Source organism: Phodopus roborovskii, unplaced genomic scaffold (assembly GCF_943737965.1).
Source record: "Phodopus roborovskii unplaced genomic scaffold, PHOROB, whole genome shotgun sequence".
NCBI lineage: Eukaryota > Metazoa > Chordata > Mammalia > Rodentia > Cricetidae > Phodopus > Phodopus roborovskii.
Genome location: NW_026126020.1, coordinates 201,114 through 214,435, shown reverse-complemented (window position 1 = coordinate 214,435; position 13,322 = coordinate 201,114).

The following is a 13,322-nucleotide window of genomic DNA, read 5'->3' as shown; positions in this document are numbered from 1 at the left end:
GCAGGTCCTACCGGGGCCTTACCTCAGAGTTTAATTCCAGTTTAGGATCAAGCATGAAGTGAGAGTAGGAGCGAGCATGAAGTGACAGCTTTGCAAAGGAAGGAAATAACTTTGATTGAGCCTCGGCTTGATGTCAGTTTATCACGTCAGAGCGCGCTAGTATTCCTTAACCTACAAGAAAATTACTTCTTTTTACAGCAACGGAGCCTTCGTGGATATCTCAGGAAATGCAGTAATAAATAACAAAGCAAAACTTCCTTGCTTTTGTTCCTAGTCAAATTTTAGTCATGAAAAAGCTTGTTTTCCCCCACACACAAAAATTAATTTTATGATGAATGACTTACTTATTTCTAGTGACTGTCTAGTCATTTTCTTCTCCTGTTTTCCTTTTCGTTTTCTTTGTTTTGGGTGTTTGTTTGGGACTGTTTTGTCTTCAAATAAAGTCTGGCTATGTACCCCTGCCTGGCCTTGAACTTGCCATAATCATGCTGACTCTTCTCCTGAGAGCTAGGATTATAGTCATGCACCACTATTTTTCTGGACGGTAAATCACATCTATAAATAAATGTATGATTTATTTTCTCCCATCTAATATTTATGCTTCTTATTCATTTCTTGTGTTTAATTGCATTAAACACTCACTTTGAAAACCACTTATGTTTCTTGTGCCAGGTGTTGGTGGCACATACCTTTAATCCCAGCACTTGGAAGACAGAGGGAGGTGGATTTCTGTGAGTTAGAGGCCAGCCTGGTCTACAGAGCTAGTTCCAGGACAGGCTCCAAAGCAATGCACAGAAACCCTATCATAAAAACAAAACAAAGAAAAGAAAAGAAAAAGAAAGCCACTTATCTTTCTTATTCCTTTCTTGTGTTTGATTTTAAAATAGCACTGTTATCTTGCTTCTGATTTTGATGAAAATTCTTCTGCAGTGTTTCCTCATTGATGATTTTGGATTTTAAGTTAAAATATATCTGTCAATATTATAAAGACTTAAAAGTGAAAATTAGGCAATAAATAATGTTTGCATTCCTTTTTGGTATCTATAAGGATGATCATACATTTTTCTTCCTTTAACTCTTGTTTTGACCAATTGCAATAGATTTCTTGATACTGTGATATTTAGATTACTGAAATTAAGCCCAACAATCTTTGGGGGTTTTTTCTTGAAATTTTTTCATACAATATATTCTGATCATGATTTCTCTTCTCCCAACACCACCTAAAGCCTCCCCACTTCCCCATTCACTCAATTCCACGTTTCATTCTCTTTCTCATTAGAAAACAAACATAAAAAATTAGGCAAAGGATAACAACAAAAAAGATTTAAAAAAAAAAGAAAAAAGAAAAATACACAAGAAATGCACACATATACACACAGCATAAAAGTACAGAATCAGAAACAGTTATATACAAGCAAAAGACCAGTAATGTAAAAGTGCCCCACCCCCTCAAAGCAAAAAAAAAATCTACAAAAGTCATTGAGTTGATTTTGTGTTGGTCATACATTGTTGTGGGGGGGGGCTGCTCTTAAACGGAATTAATAGACCCAGTGATACTCTTTAGAAGAAAACTAAATTCTCCTTTACAAGCAGGTATCACTTACAGATAGCTTCTTGGTTAGGGATTAAATTCCTTCTCTACTTCCCCTCTCAGTACTGGGACCCCATCTGGCTTAGACATGTGCAGGTCCAGTGCATGCTGCCACAGTATGGGTTCATACGCGTAACAGTCCTTTTGTGTCTGAACGATATTGTTTTCTTGGTGTCTTCCATCCTTCCTGGCTCTTACAATCTTTCTGATTCTTCTCCCACATAGTTCCCTGAGCCCTGATGGAGTGGTGTTGATGAAGAAGACATCCCAGTTATGACTGTGTGTTCCAAAATTTCTCACTCTCTGTGCATTGTCCAGACTTGAGAATCTATATTACTTTCCATCTACTACAAGAATTAGATTCTCTGATGATGGATGAGCAGGCCATTGATCTATGGATATAGCAGAATGTCAGTAAGAGTCATTTTTATTGCTATTTCCTTTAACGAAACAGTAGTGTTTGCCCTATCCAATCTCAGCTTCTTGGCCACCTGAACAGTATTGGGAATGTATTCCATCTTGCAGAGTGGGCCACAAATCCAATCAGATATTGGTTGATGACTCCCAGAGACTTCTGTGCCACTGTTGAATAACACATCTTTCAGGCAGGAAGACTGGAGTGTTTGAAGCTGGATTAGTGTTTACATTGTAGTAGCATGGAGAATACCCTAAACAGAACCCTGAACCATATCCTGAACACTAGTTAGTAGAGATGAGGTTCCTAAGGAGTGACCAGCTCAGTTTCTCTGTGTTCAATGAGTTATGCAGGTGCCATCTTCAGCATCAGTTTGTAGAGATTAACCAAAAGCTTTGGCATTGGCCTGAGTTGTTTGGTATATGTATGTATGTATGTATGTATACATATATACATATATATATATACATATTATTAGCCCTCTATTAAATGTATAGCTGATAAAAAATCTATTCCTATTCTTTGGCCTGCTGCTTTGCCTGAATGATGGTGTTTCAGTTTCATGGGGTCCCATTCAATTTATAATTTTAATAATAGTATTGAATTCTGTTTGGCAATATTTTATGGCCAATATTTAGAGGCATATTGGGAAACCATATTTATAACTTCTATTATTACTAATTGCTTTATAAAAGCAATTTGGAATATTTATTATGTCATTATGCTCTAAAATATTTTAAACAAAATAGAACTATGTGTTTAAAAACTGATTTTAAAAATCTGGCGGTGGCAAAATTTTGAAAAAATACTTATTCTAATAATGACATGCAGGGGACAGAGGATCTATTGGCTAACAGCAACCCAAAGCCAGATACTCCTAACCTTTGATGTGAAAAAGAAGGTAAATTATAGACCCATCATCTAGCTGGTGACTATTTCTTTCCATTAGCAGACCCCTGCCACAGCTCAGAGCCCAGGGAACTCTCCTCTGTGATGCTGTGAATAGTCTCAGAAGATGAAGGTAGCTAGTATTTTACATTGGCCCATAGGCCTGAAAGATAATGAAGAACAGTAATGTCCTTTGTAAGCGCCCTGCACCTAGAAAGGAGAAAAACATCTAGTCCTACTACAAAAGATTGTCATTGGATTGTGTTCTGCATATGCTTTTGGTAATAGAAACTTAAAAAAACAAACCTCAACCATTGAAAGAATATTCCAGCTGCTATTACTCAGGTATAACAAATTTACAGCTGTGTCCTTGAATTTTTAAGGCTAAAATGAAGTATGAATCACATTTCACTGGAACTGTGCTGACAGTGAAAATATGACATGTGAACCTGAAATAAAGAGGCAACTTTGTTCTTTAGTAAACATGAGAGATTGCCTTCAAAGCACTTAACTTTGAAAGAAGTCACATAGTTCTTTAGTCATTGATTTAAAGAAATATTAGGAATTGCTTTGAGAAATTGCTCCAAAGTCATACAGGGGGAAAAGAAGACAGTCACAGCTGTATAGATAAATATCATGGGATAACTGTGAACTTTTGAACCTGACTCTATTTTGGTGAATATTGCAATAATCATAATACTCAGGAGGCAGAGGCAAACAGGTTGTCCAGGGCCTCATCATCTTAGACATGACATGCATTCATTTCTTCCCTGGGCCCTGTCTGAGCTCTGATTATGTCCTCTCCTTCTTGGTCCTCTCCTCTTGGGAAATAAATGGATGTGGTTTTTAATGAACAAAGAAAGAAGAAGAAAACGAAAAGATGTGACTGCTCCTAGATATGGTGGAGGACAAAGTTTATTGTAGATGTGTAGGAAAGTATAGTCAGAGGCAGGGATATCTGGGAGAGTTCAGAGTGAATATAACCAGGCTGGGCTGGGTCGTGTGGGGTGAGGGGGAGGGGGAGAATTAAGAAAAAGGAACCAGGTGCTGCTGCCAGGATGCCAAAGGTACAGGAGGAGATGAGTAACCAAAATGTCTGGACTATGTAGGGAAGAGCCCCTGGAGGAAGGACAGCCCTGCTGGAGGGTTCAGGGTTGGGAGTACCTGGCAGTCAGATCTGCTCTGATATGTTAAATAGGCACCTCAGCCTATTAACTTAACTGTTTGCTTTAAGCTTTTTGCTTTCTTTTTATTTTGGGTGCTGGGGATTGAACCTTATATGTAGTAGGTGAGTGCTCCCCTACTGACACTCTCCTCCCCTAGCCTTACTCTTTGTAGCTCTTGTTTGATTCAGTACATCCTAGAATAATAGTCCCAGACATTTATAGAAAGACAAAAACCGGAGACCCCCTACTGCAAACCCTCATTGAGATACATACACTACTGTTTAAATGACAAAGGGATAAAACAGTAAGATGCCCAGGAAAGCAGCAGGAATATAAAGATGCATGACTGCATTTATTTTTTTTTTAGCAGAAGCAAGGAGACATTTAATGAGCTAATACAGCCCTTGCATCACGCCTAGGCAATTCTTCACTCTGCCGTCATGAGAGGGATTTTTCATGTGGGAAGCCTTGAGTGCTCTCTTTTCCAAGCACCACAGCAATAGAAAGATAACTAGGCCAAGTGGAGAGGCTGCAGAGTGGGACTGGGAGCCAGCTGAGCCCCAAGCTCATGAATGTGTAAATGAAGACCCAGAGCACCCTGTCAAGGGAATTTTTTCCAGTGCAAGCAGCAGCAGCGACAGCAAAAGCAAGAATTCCCTGGTGCCACAGAGAAAACCAATGATTCAGGTCTGAGTGAGCAGCAAAAGAATGTGAATTAAAATGATGAATTTAGGGGATTGAAACCGCTGTTAAGAGAGACATTATCCACAGGTCCAGACCAGGAGAAGATTAAGGCAATATAGGGAGTGCTTTCCTGCCAGATAGTTGGCAACTTAGTTTAATGGAGAAAATGCCAGATAGAAGAAAGTGTTGAGATTTAAGAGACAGATTAAAGTATTTGTTCTTTAAGAGCTGCTGTGGCTACTAGGACATTTAGATAACATAAGTTAATGAAGACTTTTGGTGAGCAAATTCTTTTCTCTAACAGCATATTATCCTTCCATGCTAGGAGTGTAAGGTCAACTCTCAACCCAAGCTGCCTCCTAGAGGGCTTATCCTAAGTATTCTATTAGGTTTTAAGTATTCTATTAGGTTTGACTTTATCAATTCCACTACGGGGAATTCTACATCCATGATTGCAATATACATGATCAAGTCATGGGAAGGCAGAAGAGTGAATAAGATATTGCCTGGAGACACCATATAATTTGATGATTTCTAAAACCTTTACCTGTTTTCCTGAGCTCACAATAAGATTTCTTGTACAGTGAATGGCTGTGTGACTTGGATTTCTTTTCTTTTTCATATCTAAGTAAACAGATAGTTTCTACATAATCACTACATACCAATTGTATTTGTATGGGACTGTATGAGGTACACTGTTCCAAGGTACAGTCTACGTTGTCTCAGGTAATCCTCACAAAAACCCACTGAGGCATAAATTGCTTTAATCAACAAGTATGTCACTGATTGAAAAAAGAAAAAGCTACCTGACATACCACAGCTGGGATTTGAAAGGCAGACGGACAGGCAGGAAGTCATGCTACATACACTATCTCAACAATGAGCCTCTTCCTGTCTGCTGCCATTGGGTGCTTAACTAACAGAAGCACTGTACCGCAAAAGCCTGAGGCATGTTTGTGTAACAGAAATGCTATAACTCCTTTAGCTGGGAAATAAAGTAACAAAGGAACCTCTCAAGCAGATGGTTTGCCATTCAATCTACCCAACTTCAAATGCCGTTTACTGCGGGAGGGGGCAAAATTAGACAATCGTTCTTCCTCCAAATTCACCCCTGCCCAAAGTATTTCACAAGGGTGGTCCACACAGTAATAGTCCACCTCAAATTACAGACAGCTGCTGAGAATATATTGTTTAACCAGGATGCTAAAAAGTTAATCAGAACCCTTTGAAAAACAGTATTTGTATTAACTCTCAGAGAATTGCATAGAATGTGCTTTGAACATATTCCCCTATCTACCCATATCTTGCTAGAACAACCCTTTTTACCCTCACTCTCTACCCAACTTTGAGTTTTTTTTTTCTCCTTTAAATCCAATTTGTACTGCCTACAGACTCTTGGGAGTAGGGCCTGCCCTGGAGCATGGTCAGACCAACAGGATTCACAACTGCCCCCTCCCAGCAATTACCAAATATGCTGACTGATAGCCCTCAGCTAGTGGTGGGATTTCTTGCCTACCTTCCCTCTCTATGATGGGATTTGAGCTGACCAGAGCTTGTCCATGTTGTCATAATTGCTGTGCAGCTGCCCTGCTGTGTCTGGAAAACAGTTTCATTGATGCTATCATTGCCTCGGGGTCTTACAGTCTTTTGAGCCTCCTCTTCCATGAACATCTCTGAACCTTAAAGGGGAGAGGTGTGATGTGTTTAAGTTAGTGTGAAGTGGTTTGTTTCACCAAATACTAGAAGATGTCTGAAGAGCTGGGCCATTCTGCTACTGGGCAAGGACCTGGGAGTGGGGAGAGGGATAGTGCTTCTAGGCCGTGCATGTAGTAAGTGGTAATTATCCAGGACTTTACACAATGTAACCATGGATTTTTGGAAAACCAAACCTTACTTTGGAAATTCTTTAGAATTTTTATGGAAAGGCGTGGAATGCTCAAGTAAGCAAATGGAAACACTGGTAACTTCCGCAAAGAGCTGGAACCAAAGAAAGGATAGAATAAAGAGGAGAAAAGAGAACAAGAAAATGAAGAGGAGAGATTGAATTTTAAATTACAAATGCCTATGTTGTTGAACTTCCAGGGTTCCTTTTGGACTTGAAAACAATAGTAAAGTAATATTTGGATAGTCAGTATTTTTTAAGAAGCCTGTCACCCCAAAATACAATACTAATATACGTTTGCACTGGGAGTAGAGCTGGGTAAAGACAGGAGGCATCCTGTACCAAGTTTTCATTCCCAGGTTTACTTAGCTGCAGTACCCCTTGTCTGGTTTCTGAGTTTTAGAGTAATTGCCTTTCTGCACTACCTATTGCTCGCTATGGGTGAGCCTTCTCAGAGCAGCCTGGAAGAAGGGGCTCAATGAGCACCTCAGCCCTGTGGCTTCCCATAGGGACAACCTATGGGAACAACCAGATTCTCCTTTCCCTATAGGTCATCTTGCAAATCATAAAATCATGGATATAACCTCCTCAATAGCCCTCAGAAAATTGCCACACTGGAAACTACAGCAAATCAAGATATGCTAAATTTAGAAGTAGCTGCAAAATCATAAGGAAACACACAATTTTAAAGATACGATATAAAAAACATCAAAGAAGAAATTTCCATGATAAAGACAGATTAAAAACATTAAAAATGAAATAGGTTAAGTCACACTAATTTATACAGAAAATTACATAAATTGATTCTGACAAATCTTCAAAGAATAATTGTTACTAATTCTAGAAACAGTAGAAGAGAAAATACTGATTTTATGAGGTTACATTTTTATCCTGTTACCAAAATCCTATAAGGACCACACCAAAAAGGGGGCAGGGCTGAAAATTAGCAACTTTCTTGAGTATAAACACAAAAATCTTTACCAAAAATTAACAAATACAATTAAACAAAAAAATAAAAATAAAACATAAGTCTTCTAGTCAAGCTGGGATACAGTAGAGACAGTTTGGTAACAGTAGCTACAAATGATAGGAAATAAAGGCACAGAACCAATAAAACAAATAGTCTTCAGAGGAAGCTTAGTCACAGCTTAGTCACTAAAGTGTTTGCCTTAAAAAATGAGTAGCAGAGTTCAGTCCTCAGAATCAATGAAAAAACAAAAACAAAAACTATCCGGCATGGTGATACAGGTTTGTAAGCCTAGTTGAGCTGGTCCAAGCTACCAAGAATTTCTCTCTCTCTCTCTCTCTCTCTCTCTCTCTCTCTCTCTCTCTCTCTCTCTCTCTCTCTCAAACACACACACACACAATAATTCTGGACACAACAGGGCAGTTGTATATATGTAGTATGGGCAGTTGCAGCAGCATGCATAAAACTTGTGCAAGCCCATGCCAGACCAAACCCCAGCATGGAGAATGGAGTTAGCAAGTAGTTCTACTCCTAATTGTGGAACAATTAACAATTACTAGTTGCTAGGAGGGGAAAGGTCAGTTTTCTCTAAGAGTAAATCACCTAGTAAATTCACCATGTTCCATGAGGGATTAGGAAGATTGAGTCGAGGGAAGAATAGAGGAGAGCAAGAAAAGATATACCACAATAGAGGGAGCCATTATATGTTTAAAGAGAAATCTGGTAGTAGGGAAATCTCCACAGATCTACAAGGGTAACCCCAACTATGAATCTAAGCAATAGTGGAGTAGTGGAGAGGCCACCTTTTTTTTTTTCAGTTTATTTACTGTGAAAGTTTCCCTGTGGTATTTTTGTCTTTGTTGTTGTTCTTTTTATTTTATTTATTTTTCTTATTTTACATCCATCCATCCCTCTTTCCAACCCTCCCATGCCCCCTGACCACCCTCCCATCCCATTCCTCCCACTACACATGGAGGGTGATACCTTCCAGGAGGGGCCAAGAAAATCTGTCAAATCATTTGGAATAGGGACTAGACCCTCCCTCCTGCCTCTAGGTTAAGGGACTGTGTTCTCAAAGTCTTTTTGTGCACCAGGGATACAACCTGGTTCCACTGTCAGAGGTTCCTTATACTGCCCAGGGAGACACCACCTTTGATGTCCTTCCCCTATAATGAGATTGATGACTACCTTATATGCCATCCTAGAGCCTTCACCCAGTAGCTGATGGAATCAGAAGCAGATATCCATAGTTAAACACTGAGCCAAACTCCTGGAATCCAAGTTTGTTTGTTTGTGTTGTATTTTTATGGTTTTTTGACTGGGTTTTTCTGTATTGCTTTGGAGCCTGTCCCAGAACTAGCCCTGTAGACCAGCCTGGCCTGGAACTCACAGAGATTCACCTGCCTCTGCCTCCTGAGTGCTGGGATTAAAGGCGTGGCCCACCAATGCCTGGCTTGGAATCCAGTTGTAGAGATGAGTGATGAGCAAAGGAGTCAAGACCATCATGGGGAAACCCACAGAAACAGCTGACCTGAACAAGGGGAAGCTCAAGGACCCTAGTCTGATAGCTGGGAAACCAGTATAGGACCAACCCTGACCCCCTGAACAGGAGTGCCATTTAGGAGGACTGGGCAGTCTATGGGGCCTCTGGCAGTGGAACCAGAATTTATTAGTAGTGCATGAATGGACTTTGGGAGCCCATTCCCCATGGAAGGATACTCTCCCTGTCTAGATACATGGGGGAGGGACTAGGCTCTGCCCCAAATGATGGGACAGACTTTGATGATCCCACATGGAAAGGCTCACCCTCCCTGGGCAGTGGATGAGGTATGGGATGTGGGGGTTGGTGGAAGGCATAGGAGGATGAGAGGGAGAGGGAACTGGAGTTGATATGTAAAATAAAATTGTTTCTAATTTAAATAAAAACTTACATAAAAAACTCACTGGGACTGACATGTAAAACAATCTTGTTTCAAATCTAAATTAAAATTTTTTTTTTAAAGTTCACCATGTTCTAATGGAAGAGCACACACCCAAGAGTATTTTGGACTGACCAACTTTGTATTTAAAGTTTTGTTTATAAAGGACAAAAAGTTGGGTAAATTGGGAGGTATTGGTGGATTGGGGAAGAGTTGGTATAGGGGGCTGAATGTAATCAAAATACATTGAACAAACTTAGAATTCTCAAAGAACAAAGTTTCTAAAAAGGGGACAGCATCCAGGGAAAGAAACCATAGATTGTCCTCTCTCTTCTCTCTCTCTCTCTCTCTCTCTCTCTCTCTCTCTCTCTCTCTCTCTCTCTCTCTCTCTCTGGTCACTCAAGTAGGGTTGGGTATGCATCCTATCTCATGTAATGTGCCTTAAGTCAAATAAGACATTGGTTGGTTGCTCCCACAAGCTTCGAGCCACCATTGCCCTAGCATATCTTACAGGCAGCACACCATTGTAGATCAAAGGGACTGTGGCTGGCTTAGTGTTTAAAATTCTCTTTGAGAAGCATGCAAAGTACCTTCCTGTATGAAAGACACTTGCATGTAGTGATGAATGTTCTATTTAGACACTAGTTCATCTTCTCCATGTTCAACAAGTTGTGTAGCTGCTGACTTCAGCAATGGGGCCTTGCTGTTAGTTGGTAAAGAGTAACCTATATTCTTGGCAATAGCCTGGATTGTTTAGAGATTCCAATGGGCCCCCTTTAGCCAACAACTCAATTGGATATATTCCAGTATTAGACGCTTAGTTTGGTGACAAGATATAGCCATCTAAGACTCTGTCTCCTCCATTATTTGCCAATTTCATTTAGAGTGTCTTCATATTTGTATATATTTTAGGAAGTTTCAGTTGCATTAGGTTTACATACTACCGCTCAAATACATTAATTTTATCTGTCTCAATATGTATTGCCTCCCACAAAGCCATCTCCCCTCCCCTCATATCTCCTCCCAACTTGATCCTCCTATTATAGTGCCTATATCTATTCATAGCTATTCTATTTCTGTTTCCTAACAAAATCCACCTGCTCCCTCTACTCCCTCACTTTTCTGTGGATTGTATCTTCATTGTCATTGACTTCACAGCTAATATCCACATATAAGTGTAAACACCATTTTCATCTGTCTTTATCTGAGATAGCATTCTCAGAAATTTTTCTAGTTCCATCCATTTGCCTGCAAATTCTGTGATATTTTTTAATAGCTGAGTAATACCCCACTATATAAATGAACCACATTTTCTTGATCCAATCTTCTATTGAGGGACATCTAGGTTTTTTCCAGTTTCTGGCTATTATGAATAGAGACACAAGTGTTGTTGTTGTATGATGAAGCATCCTTTGGGTATGTGCCCAAAAGTGATATCGCTAAATCTTGAGATTGATTTCCATCTTCTTGAGCAACTGCCACATTGATTTCCATAGTATCTATATGGATTTGCCATCCCATCAGCAATATATAAGTGTCCCTCTTAGTTCCCATCCTCTCCAGCATAAGTTGTCATTGGTTGATTGATCTTAGCCATTCTGACAGGTGAAAGATGAAATCTCAAAGTAGTTTTGATTACATTTCCCTGATGTCTGTGGATGTTGAGCACTACTTTAAGTGTATTTCAGCCATTTGAGTTTCCTCTAATGAGAATTCTCTGTTTAGAACTGTATCCTTTTTTTTCAGAATTGTGTTGTTTCCTTGATATCTAGTTTTTTTGAGTTCTTTATATATTTTAGGTATTAGCACTCTGTCAGATGTGGAGTTGGTAAAAAAAAAAATATTTTCCTATTCTGTAGGCTGATACCTTGTTTACTGACAGTGTCCTTCTCCTTGCAGAAGCTTCTCAGTTTCATGAGGTTCCACTTATTAATTTTTGATCTTAGTGTCTTAGTGCTCTGTTTAGGAAGTCTTTTCCTGGGCCAATGAGTTCAGGCCTATTACACACATTGTCTTCTATCAGGTTCAATGTATTTGATTCTATGTCAAGGTCTTTGATCCATTTGGAGTTATGATTTGTGCAATGTGATATGTAGGAATCTTTATGGATTCTTCTACATTTGTGGTTCAAACTGTTAGTCATGACCCTTTGGGAGCTAATGACACTTTCATAAGGGTTACATATCAGATATCCTGCATATCAGATATTACGTCATGATTCATAACAGTAGCAAAATTGCATTTATGAAGTAGCAACAATATAATTATGTAGTTGTGGGTTACTACAGCAACAGGAACTTTATTAAAGTGTCACAACATTAGGGAAGTTGAGAATTACTTTTCTACATGAAGCCATCCAGTTCTACCAGTACCATTTGTTGAAGGCGTTTTCTTTTTTCAATTTATATTTCTTACTTCTTTATCAAAAAATCAAGTGTCCACAGGTGTGTGGGGTTTTGTCTGGGACTTCAATTAGATTCCAGTAATCAATATTTCTGCTATTTAAAAATTACATTTAAGTATTAAGTACTTATAAAAATATGCTGAGAAATGTATTTCAAAAAATATGTTTCTGGGGATGTAGATGACCGGTAGACTAATTGTGTAATGTGTATGAGGTTCAATCTTCAGAAACAAAAAAGCTAAAAGAACATGCTAAGAAAGACAAACAGAAAAATACATTGTAATGCAAACTTCTTTTTCTTACCTTAAATGGTATTTTATCACAGGTGATATGAAAATGAAAGAAGGAATTATGAAGGGAGAGGCTGAAGTGAAGAGAGGGATGGGAGAGTAGGACAGAGGGTAGGGGAGAGATAACTAACACTTTCTGTTAGAAAAAGCCATATGGGCACTCTGAGTTCCTGCAGGCAAGATCCTTGACCCCCATATCCGGGCCTCTGCTAAAGAAAGCGGCCTCAGCTAGAGAGTTCCAGTTTCCAGTGAGATCGAACTATCCTGCAAAACGTTCCCAAGTTTCAGCTCAGCCCTTGTCTTCTTCCACCAGCTATTGGCCAGAGGTGAGTCTGGGCCCAATTGGGGCTGCCTGTCCCCTACAACCTCCCCCCACCCACCCGAACTCCCTGGGTTAGCCCCTGATCCTGCTGCTCCTGTCCCCTGTCCCCATCGAGAGTACCCTTGAAGCTCTGATACACCCCCCACCCATCCTCACCTCGAGGCTACCCCCCTACCCTGTGCCCTACCCTACCCACGGTCCTGCTGCTCTGGATGAGCACTGGGACAGAGGGTGGAGCCAACAGTTCACCCTACTTCAGAGATTTCTCACAGCAACTCTGAACAAAGGAGTCCTAACTATCCATGAGGGACCACCCGTAATTTCCACCTGCTTGGTCTCTGACCCCACCTCCAGTCCTCTGCTGGAGTACTGGGACCCTCCCAGAGATCCGCCTATCTCTGCGGGACCACTGTGAGTACCTGCTGGCATCTTCTACTGGATCCTCATGAGTCCATGACCCCATCCCTGGGTCCCTGTCTGCGGAGAAACCTCCTAGAGAGCTTGGACCACACAGAGCTACAGATATTGAATCTCAGACCCACATAAGCCCACCGGGGAAGTACCATAGAGAGAGGGGGAGACCTCACCAACACCTACTGGAAGAAGCTATGGGAAGAAGGCAATACAAGAAAACACCTAACAACAGAAAGACAAGCATGACACCACCAGAATCTAAGGGACACAACAACAAAGCAGAGGAAGCAGAAGGGAACGACTTAAAAATTACCATCATAAAAATGATAGAGGCCCTCAAAGAAGATGTGAGAAAATCCCTTAAAGAAATGGAGGAAAAA